This window comes from Triticum aestivum, chromosome 3A (assembly GCF_018294505.1).
Source record: "Triticum aestivum cultivar Chinese Spring chromosome 3A, IWGSC CS RefSeq v2.1, whole genome shotgun sequence".
Classification (NCBI taxonomy): domain Eukaryota; kingdom Viridiplantae; phylum Streptophyta; class Magnoliopsida; order Poales; family Poaceae; genus Triticum; species Triticum aestivum.
Window position 1 is genome coordinate 191690547 of NC_057800.1, and position 11289 is coordinate 191701835.

An 11289-nucleotide genomic window follows, 5' to 3' on the forward strand; every position below is an offset into this window, starting at 1 on the left:
CGACTTTGGTCAGTTAGGTACACCCTGTGTATGAAAATTAACCCAGTGCATGCTAATGAGCACACATACTTTTTTGGTGGAGCCCCTAACTATACATGCGTTAGATAGGACGTGCAGAAGAACAAATTTAAATGTAATTACAAAATGGTTGTTGAATGTAACAGAATTTGGGAGATTATTCACACTTCGTTATGGTGTGAAAATAGTTACAAAATGTGTAAACTAGAGAAATAATCTTGGTGCGATGCACCTAAATTGTTGTTTCATTGTTTGTTGAGATGATCATTCGATCGAATCATGTAAAAATAGAGAAAGGGTCCTAGTGTGAGGCGCCTAGGATACTAGGTATTTGATTCACTATACTAACCAGAATTCATCCCGGACAAGGCCATTCAAAGCAAAATTTGGATTCAAGGCATAAGAGAATAAATATAATTAATATTAAATATTTATTCTTTGATATAACCTAATTTTACCATGTTACAATTTAACAACTTTACTTTAACTAGTTAGCATAGGAAAGTTGACCATGTAACATTATTGATAAATAGTAGTTATACTATTTTTCTTCTACAATTTAGTGTTCAATGTTACAAATTTATTTGCATTGTGATAAATTAAAATGTATCTCGTTATAATAAAACTATCCTCCAATTGTTTTTAATTATTTGCACAAACTATATGGCGTGAATTGTGTGGGGGCGAAAGGGGAGAGTGTGTCTGTTTATTTTAATATTTTTAAATACCATGATAGAGATCTCTTACACATGTGATCAATAAAAATCTTAACATAAACTTTGAGTGTATGATTATGCAATTATACTTATAGAAACTTCTAGAGTATAAGTTAAACCGTTGGCATTGATTCTTGAGTGGTATTTTCGTCTTTGTTGCAGGTTCTAGTGAGCTCAACAATAAGATGAACCATGTGCATGCTTTATACTTTTCATGGACATAACATCATTTATATTAATCATCGCAATCGTAAAAATGTTGTGTGCTCTACTACTTATGTTTACATATGATTTTGTTATTTTAAATACTAGTTTGCAATATGTTTGGTATCATCTGGTGTATACAAGTGGTCCCATGAGTTGTTGCGGGATATTTTGCAATATTTTAGTGAGATTTTGGTTATATGGAACATTAATATTTGAAATAATAGTTTTTAAAATTATATAAGAATTAAATCTAATACCATAATAGAATGGAATTTTACATGCATGCATGTTTGCATGTTGAAGTAAATTTTTAATATGCATAGTTGCATGTTGAGATGGGCCTTTCCTATGCAAGTTGAATGATGAGGTGACATGCTTGCATGTTGAGAGAAATATATTAATGGGGGCTAGCTATTTAGATATAGAAGATAAAAAGTCTCTCACAAAAGAAATCTGCTTAAGTAAAATTTATTACAACCTATATAATGTCCAATAGAGAGACAGTAGCACCATAATTAAACTCATTGATGGCGGCCAGTATATGCTAGTCGGTGGATTAGGGAACTCTGCTACGTCGGTGAATCCCCATAAGTAAGGGGGAAGTAAGTGAGGTCGTTGAAGATGCCCTTAGAGAGCGAAAATACCATTTGGAGGCCAAGCTCCATGCAGCTCGTAATCTCCATCGTCAGTCATCGTACAGATCAGCTGCAGTGTCGCATTTACTACGTGTATTTCAGTTGTCAGGTACTCATACCACACCGTATTTCTTTTTTACATACAGTGTCATCCCATTTAGGCGACGAAGTGCTGCCAGGCTGGTCAGACAAGCCATCATTTCACCCATCAAGTCCATGTTGTGCGAGCAGTTCACGAACATGGGCACGCGCACGCTCTCATGTTCCCATAGTATTACAGCACGGGCCGTTGCACATCAGTGTTCTGTTGCCGAACGTCTAGGCTCACGATCAGACCGTTTGAAAACAATCTATTTATACCGGCCAAGAACAGCACCGCCCTATCCATTGCAATCCAGCAAAGCTAACAAGAACACCACCATAGATATGGCGTCGTCGTCATCCACATCTCGGTCGAGAGATAGACGACACACCCCATATATCAACAGAGATATCATTGGAAAAAAACAAGGTCATTTTTTCTTAAACCACAGCACAATCTATCATGACCTACCAGAAAAAGCAACAAGCTGCTAATGCCATGGCTACCCCAAATTCAGCAAACATACAGTCTAGTACTCCCTCTGTCCCATAATGTAGGACTAGCTTGTAAAAACGTCTTTCATTGTGGGATGAAGGGAGTAGAATACATAAATGAAGGTCTCAAAATGGTTCTTATAAAAACAAAACGTCATCTATAATGGCGTCAAACCACAAACGAACAATGTCAATAAACGCCTGATGCTCATTGTGGATTGTCAACTTTTGGCGTGTTGCTACCTGTGTTCTTACTTTGTGTAACTATCTATGTGCCGAGCTGACTTCCAATGCAATTTCTTCCCACGGTTAGCTGATAGATCATGGTTGTGCTCTGACCTGTGCTCGCACACATACCAGCCACAATCATCCGATCTCAGCAGCCGCATCATGGCATTGCACCCACATCTTCGACCGGCCATTAGACTGCAATGGTTTACCCTGTAGAAAACACACACACACACACACACACACACATGCGCACAGAGACCAGCAGCAGATGTAAAATGGTCAGTCCAATGTGACACACGCTACATATATGACAAAAACAGATTGAATCATTCCGCACAAACTTTTTGATAAAATAAGTTGTTGTCGATTACTCACCGCACAGGCGCATACGCACTTCTTCTGGTGTACATTCAAATGGCTTTTTACGTATTGGACACCAAAACCAACTTCCCAAGAGTACAGGTTGTAGAACTCATAGTCCTCCTCGAGAGACTCAAAGCTAGTTCCAATTGCTGGATTAATAACATTTGCAGTTTTGATCAACATAGGCACGAACCGAAGCCTCGAGGGCAGACACTCTGCTAGAACTGTGCTCCCTCTCATCTGCTGCCTTACTAGTCCTGACCCTGTGAACGACGGCACATCAATAAATCAGGAAATAAGCTGCCATTTTTTTGCAATGCAAAGCAATGACTGTGTTGTGCCGGCTTCTGCTGCTGATTCATTCTAACCAACAATATAGGTGTTTTGTTCTGAATCTCACACAACACAGCTGCAAAATTATGTCTGACGAATATCATGGAATGAAGTTTAATATGAAGAACAGGAACATCACCTCCCGGTCCAACAAGACCCCTTTGTCTTGACACGACCACGCCGTCTTCCTCTCTATCCTCGGCTGCCGTGTCAGGGCAATACTCCCAGCGCCTGGGTCACACGAATCCCCTACCTCTTCGCCACCACCATTGTACGAGCTGCAGTTCCTCTCCGTTACAAATGCCTCCTCCATAGGGTACCCATCCAGGCACACTGGCTCAGAATAAATCAAGTCATCTTAGGCACCAGTAATTTCGCTCGTCTCATCATCAATGAGCTGCGCACGGCCGTCTCTCAAGACAAGCACGTCGTCCAAACGAGAGACCAACCTGCCCAGACAAACAATACACAACCAGATCTGATTTTGGATGAACAAAACTGGGAAAACTCTAATCCAACCCACTGCCACCCAACTAAGGACACCCCCCCCCCCCCCCCCCCCCCCCGCGCGATCGTAATCAGGCAAAAAGTGAGATTTAGGGGAAAATTTACCCTGCGTCCGATTCCTCGAAGAAGAATTCTATGCCATCTATGGCGAAAGCAGCTCTGCTCTGGTATGCTCGAGCTAGGTGTCAACGGGCCAACACGCGTTTCCGGCACACCGCCCCAACCTCGTAATGGTCATCGAGCGGGCCTACAAGATACATTTACTCTCGATCCACACCAGCCCGCGAAGTGGGCCAAATTCGAAGTCGCCCAGGGAGAACATCATGTTCACGCGAGGCACCGACTAAAACGCAGGCCCACGTACATATCGTGAACACGAGAGGATGGCACCGGTGTATTTATCTCAAATATCCGACGTATATAGCTCAAAAGGAAAACAACACACATCCTGATGCTAAAACGCTCGACGAGGATTACGGCCTCCAGGCAGCTCGTCCGCCAAAACGCCCCTCTCCTTAGAGAGGCCTTAGGTAATTTTGGGACACCATGTCTTGTGTAGCTTTATGATTCAAATTGTGTGTATAAATTGTTGTCCAGCGACCGACCCAGTAGGCTGACATATATGTTGGCATGGGTCCCACTGGCGAGTCATCCTATTTTTTAAAAGGAAAAACTATATTGAGGATAATAAAAAATTGTTCATGTGCTTAGATTTTTTTTGATATATATGTAATAAAAAAAGTGCATCACGTATTGGAGAAATGTTCATGTATAGAAAGGTTAAATTTATGTTCTAAAATTTAATTTATATATTTTAAAAGCGTACATTTTAGAAAAGTTGGCCATACATGTACGAATATATGTTTTATATACCACAAGAAAAATGTTCAAGTCTAGAAATAAGTAAAAATAAGACGAATCAATAGAAAGTTGAAAACATGTTTGACAAAAATTAGAAAAAAAAAAGAACAAAAGGAGAATAGAAAGACTAGAAACCATAATTGGCTCGACCCAGACACGTTGATTGATAGTTTTCCTAGCAAAACTACGCATTTGGGACGTAAGGGCAGCTCCAAACACCTGACGCTTAGCACGGGCGGCAGGATCAGATTCATGTCTGATTAGCGCTTATGCCTTGAATCCTAGCGTCAGGTGTAGAGTCGGCGCAAGACTTTGCGCCAAGCGCTTGCATGTTTTTCTTCCTGCACGAAGCGCCTACTTAATTTAATTGCCCGAATAACTAAGCTAAGACCCTTAGATGCTTTTTAATTTTATAGTATTTATTATTAGCGTCTTTCAAAAGCAATTGGCATTGTAAATGCTCAGGGTTTTCCTCTAATGAAAACCCTAAATAGTGATTTTGTTGGATCATGCAAAGCCTATCTTGTCTCTTTTCCGTTACTATTTTTAAAAACAATTTTGCTTGTTCGTGATGTTTTTTTAATACGGTACAACACAAATGCTCACATATGTTCACCCATATGAATGCACGGATGCACATTCTACCCTATGAGCACCTCGGAGATATTGAGTTGGCACAACATTTTGAGATTGATGAAGTCACTGCAGACGCCTTCGTAGTCTATGAGAACGTCTATCCCACCAAACAAACATCACCGAAAAGTCAGAAGTAATTCAGAAAAAATGCAAGCACCGGTTCAAACTTTAGGACTTAAAACCTGGTGGGATGGTTTAACCACAATAAACCTAACCATCTGAGCTACGCTCCGTTTACTTGTTGGTGATGTTGTTGGACGCTGTTTCTTTTTATCTGCGTTTGGGTGGCCAGTACGATTGTGTGTGCACTTGGACTTTTGATTTTTTTTATAAGGAAATCTCCATGTTTGGTGGTGGGAGAAGTGGTGAGGTCTGTGGGACCGATAAATAGGCCGACGTAGATGTCCCCCAGTGCAACTGAGCCTAGTCTGCCACAAAACCAACACACACATTGCAAATGAGTGCTTGCTGAGGAAAAGCCTAGTGCGGCCCCACACGATAGTGGGCTAGAGGCGGTAAATGGCCTCAGAGGACTCGAATCTAGCCCTGCATAACCTATGTACAAGATTTAGGTTTGATTCCTCGCACAAAACCCATTATTGTTGTTAGAGACATGCCTGACTTGCTGGGACTCTGTGCAAAATAACAAAGTTGGCCCTTTGTCTACAATACTGCAGGTAGGAGAAAAATAATTAGTCAGCCCATTAAGTATACATGGGCTAGGGCCTCACGGATTTGGGGACCCTATGCGGATGCATCGGCGGCACAAGCCCATGCCCAGGCCTTTGATACTTCTACTAGTAAGATGTCCGTGCTTCACAACGGTACCACATCAAATGGGTTTGAATAACAAGCTCAGAGCCAAAAGTGGTACTCAAATTAATAGGAAAAATAATAAGAATTCATAATATGCAAATATTATATCTGAAGATACAAAAGAACATTATAGCTTCACATAATCTCAAATACAAGAGTCCATCAATGCTTCATCTACTTCTTGAGTCAAAAGAATTCAGACAGTAACTCGTCTCTTTGAACTTGTATAAGAGTCAACTCTTGTCATCTACTGCTAGAATTGCCTTTGAGTACCAGAACAAAGTCAACAACATATATCAAAGTGCGCCATCAAACCGCTTAGCTACTTAGACAAAAGGTCTCAACTTCAGCCCACCCTATTCACCATCTTCCTCCTAATCCACAGAGAGACTTATCTATGTAAGCTTGCTGTTGATCCTATAAAAAATACCGAGGTAACAAATTAACAATACATACTTGTCATCCAACAAACCAACAGTCATAACTGTGATTCGTCTATGATAGAGGCCACCCACAAAATTCAACGAGCTTACATACAAACTGATTTGGGTAATAGATCATGTCTCCAATTTGAGCATATCGTTAGTTTCCTACTATACATATTCTGTCCCAAATTCTTTTGCATCCATGAACCTTGTACCTAGTTATATCATGACTATTTTTGCAATATTTATTGTGCATATTATAAAGAAATTTAGTAGTCATTGTAGTACTATATCCCTCGAGGGTACACACAATACTTTCAAGGCTATAACACTACAGTCAACCAACTAAAAGAACACCAGTCTGTGTAGCATGGTTTAAGTCCATCTAACCGTACAATTTTAAAATTTCAGCAAGAGTTATATACAAATCTAATATGTCAAATTAGTCTAGCATGTGTATCCCTGGTACTCTGATCAGCCGTGCAAGCAGAATAATTCATGTAGTACCCACCTTCTATACAAGTAAAATTCTTTAATCAACACAGTCTTGCATCCGTTAGATAAGTGGTTCTCTTTCTATTACTACTGTAAACATATACACCGCAAGATCATGTAAAAAAACTTATATTTCTGCAATAATCCACTACCTCTTGAAGTGTTATACAAAGTAGCACTTCATATATGGCACAACATAAAGAATTAAATAAGATTGCATCACTCAAGACAAACAGTAACATATGAAACATGGACAAATTTCCAATTTTTTGAGCACAAAATCAAGCAAGACATGAACTCAAGTGTTGCATGCAGTAGGCAAAAGCATCCAAGAATTCCAAACACAATGGAACAAAAATAGAATCCAAGAGTCCTCCCTCATGCATGGCGTGCCCTGTGAAGTTCATGAAGCTAAAATCTAATTGGAATCATAACACAAATAGGCTATAGCGGTGAGAGAAAATTAGAATACAAAACATTAGATTAAACAAATAGTCTAATTGGTTCAGGACTCACAACATGGTGTACCTTAGAGCATCTCCAGCCGCGCCCCAAGAAGGCCCCCTAGGCGATTTTTCGGCCGCCGGCGCCAAAAAATCGGCCTAGTCGCGCCCCCGAGGGCCCAGTTTTCGCCGGCTCGGGCGGAAATTGGCGCCGACGGACCCAACCCGAACCCGGCGCGCTGGGGTCGCTCGAGGGCGCCGGGCGAATCGTTTTTGGCGCGAAGAGCCGCGGGCCAGCCGCGTCAGCGGCTCGACTCTCTTCTCGCCGCTTCGTCATCCTCGTCTCTTCGTTTCCCACGGCGAATCAATGCCAAAGCTGCGCATGCGCGTGCTGCCGCGCCGGTCAGTCTCCATTGATGCCTCACGGGCGGCGCAGTGAAGGCCGGGCGACGCGCGTCCCCTCGGCCGCCACGCCATCAAGCCACGCGTGACGCGCCGGCCAAGCCTACCACGCGGCGCCTCCACCTATATAAGCCGAACACCAGCGCGCCGGAGACACGCACAGATACTCCACCACCGACGCGCCCATTTCTCCCCCTTCCTCCTCTCGCCGTCTCCAGTTCAGAGGAATGGCCGAGCGCTTTGCAGGCGACGGCGCGGCGGCGAATGGCTTCGGGCGCCGCCATCTTCACGAGGACGAGGCTCGCCTCCTTTTCGAGGCCAAGTACCCGGTCCCGCCGGACATGCGGGTGCCCGGGGCTTGGAGGATCAGCGCCGCCGGCGTGCCGGTGCCACCACCACCCACCGGGCCGGCGCGGCGTGCGGAGATCGCACGTATCCACGCGTCCCTGCCGCGGGCGGTGAGGGAGGGGCCACGGTACGTCCCCGACAGCCCGCTCTGGGAGCCCTACTTCCGTCGCCGTCACGCCGAGCAGCTTGAGGCCACCAACGGCGTCGTGCCATCCGGCAGGCTCAACTCCGAGGGCCGGCGCCGATGGTGGGGCGTGCCCGGCCGCACGTTGGAGGCCATCCTCGAGTACATCGAGGGCGGCAACACGCCGCGCCTCGAGTACCCCGCTCCCCCATCCTTCTCATGCCGCCGTGGAAGCTCCTGGACGCCGAGGCGCATGGAGCGGCCCGGGGCGTCCTCCTCCTTGTCCGGCCGCTCGTCGGGCTCTCCCTGCCTCCGCCCCGTCAAGCCGGAGCCCCAGGACACGCCTGTCAGCGCGTGTACCCGCAGCTCCGGCGTCCGCATCGGCGACTCCGCCCCCCCTACCGGCCGCTTCGTCCTTGTCAAGCCCAAGCCGGAGCCCGGCCTCCCCGTGGAGTACAAGGAGATAGCCCGACGCGACTTCTCTGACGAGGACGCCCTGCGATGGGCGCGGGACGACTACCTCCACGACGAGATGGTCCGGCAGCGCCAGGCCCTGGAGGAGATCGCCGCCTGCAAGCGTGGGCGCGAGGACGAGCACGGCATCGTGGTCCTCGACAGCGACGACGACGACGCCCCCGGACCGTCCAACCCGCCGCACCAACCGGGGGAGGGATGCAGCAGGGACTGCGGCGGCGGAGACGACGACGACGACAGGGGCGGTGGCGGCGACTACACGCGGTTCTACCGCCTCCTCGGCATGTAGAACTGCAAAGGCGGGCGGCGGGCGGCAAGGTACACGGCGAGGAGCGGCGAAGGAGACGGCGGGGGCAGCCCGTGCTAGTTTTTTTCTTTTTTGTAAACTATGTTTAAATTTGAACGAACTCGTCGATGTTTGCGTTAAATTTGAGCCGTGTTTGCGCCGTATTTAACTTTTTCAAAAAAGCGTGGGCGCCACGACTGGGGGGCATCACGCCCCCAGTGCGCGGTTTAGCGCCGGTGCGCCCCAAGGGGCGATTTTTAGCCCCTCCTGAGGGGCCAACGCTTAGAGCATCTCTAGCCGCGCCCCCAAGAAGGCCCCCCGGGCGACTTTTCGGCTGCCGGTGTCAAAAAATCGGCCCAGTCGCGCCCCCAAGGGCCCAATTTTCACCGGCTCATGCCGAAATTGGCGCCGGCAGACCCAACCTGAACCCGGCCCGCTGGGGGTCGCTCGGGGGCGCCGGCCGAATTGTTTTTGGCGCGAAGAGCCGCGGGCCAGCCGTGTCAGCGACTCGACTCTCTTCTCGCCGCTTCGTCATCCTCATCGCCTCGTTTCCCGTGGTGAATCAATGCCAAAGATGTGTGCTGCGCCGGTCAACCTCCATTGATGCCTCACGGGCGGCGCAGTGAAGGTTGGGCGACGCGCGTTCCCTTGGCCGCCACGCCATCAAGCCACGCGTAACGCGCCGGCCAAGCCTACCACGCCGCGCCTCCGCCTATATAAGCCGACCACCAGCGTGCCGAAGACACGCACAGATACTCCACCACCGACGCGCCCATTTCTCCCCCTTCCTCCTCTCACCGTCTCTAGTTTAGAGGAATGGCCGAGCGCTTTCCAGGCGATGGCGCGGCGGCGAATGGCTTCGGGTGCCGCCATCTTCACGAGGACAAGGCTCGCCTCCTTTTCGAGCTGAGTATCCGTCCCGCCGAACATGCGGGTGCCCGGGGCCTGGAGGATCAGCGCCGGTGGCGTGCCGGTGCCACCACCACCCACCGGGGCGGCGTGGCGTGCGGAGATCGCACGTATCCGCGCGTCCCTGCCGCGGGCGGCGAGGGAGGGGCCACGGTACGTCCCCGACAGCCCGCTCTAGGAGCCCTACTTCCGCCACCGTCACGCCGAGTAGCTCGAGGCCACCAACGGTGGCGTGCCCTCCGGCAGGCTCAACTCCGAGGGCCGGTGCTGGTGGTCGGGCGTGCCCGACCGCACGTTGGAGGCCGTCCTCGAGTACATCGAGGGTGACAACACGTCGCGCCTCGAGTACCCCGCTCCCCCGTCCTTCTCACGCCATCGTGGAAGCTCCTGGATGCCGAGGCGCATGGAGCGGCCCGGGGCGTCCTCCTCCTCGTCCGGCCGCTCGTCGGGCTCTCCCTGCCTCCGCCCCGTCAAGCCAGAGCCCCAGGACAGGCATGTCAGCGCGCACACCCGCAGCTCCGGCGTCCGCATCAGCGACTCCGCCCCGCACCCCCCACCGGCCGCTTCGTCCTCGTCGAGCCCAAGGCGGAGCTCGGCCTCCCTGCAGAGTACGAGGAGACACTACAAGAAATATGTCAAGTTGTGACCCTCACTATTGGCCGCTGAAAGGTCATAGCTTTTCATTTGCGACCTTTTTGTGACCAAAAACAGAAGGTCAAAAGCTGGCGGTCGTAAACTGAAATTAGCGACCTCCTTTGTGAGAAGGTTGTAGACGTTTACGACCAAAACAGAAGGTCATTGAACCCATGACCTTTTGTTTTGGTCACTGGCTGTCTGCCCAGGCCACGTCGGATCCAACTGCTGGAAATATGCACTAGAGGCAATAATAAAAGTGTTATTATTATATTTCTTTGTTCATGATAATAGTCTTTTATTCATGCTATAACTGTATTATCCGGAAATCGTAATACACGTGTGAATACATAGACCACAATATGTCCCTAGTGAGCCTCTAGTTGACTAGCTCGTTGTGATCAACAGATAGTCATGGTTTCCTGGCTATGGACATTGGATGTCGTTGATAACGGGATCACATCATTAGGAGAATGGTGTGATGGACAAGACCCAATCCTAAGCATAGCACAAAGATCGTGTAGTTCGTTTGCTAGAGCTTTGCCAATGTCAAGTATCTCTTCCTTTGACCATGAGAGCGTGTAACTCCTAGATACCGTAGGAGTGCTTTGGGTGTATCAAACGTCACAACGTAACTGGGTGACTATAAAGGTGCACTACAGGTATCTCCGAAAGTATCTATTGCTTTATGCGGATCGAGACTGGGATTTGTCACTCCGTATGACGGAGAGGTATCTCTGGGCCCACTCGGTAATGCATCATCATAATGAGCTCAAGGTGACCAAGGTGTTGGCCACGGGATCATGCATTACGGTACGAGTAAAGTGACTTGCCGGTAACGAGACTGAACA

General features: G+C 48.0%; 1 long non-coding RNA gene across 1 annotated transcript; it reads right to left on the bottom strand.

Annotated features, from left to right (window-relative positions):
* Positions 1–2135: 2135 nt before the first annotated feature.
* Positions 2136–3806, bottom strand: LOC123058229 (uncharacterized). The gene is made up of 4 exons (XR_006427096.1): positions 3692–3806; positions 3219–3528; positions 2759–3009; positions 2136–2593 (listed from the first exon to the last, which is right to left on the bottom strand). It is a non-coding gene; the product is annotated as an uncharacterized lncRNA (long non-coding RNA).
* Positions 3807–11289: the final 7483 nt, after the last annotated feature.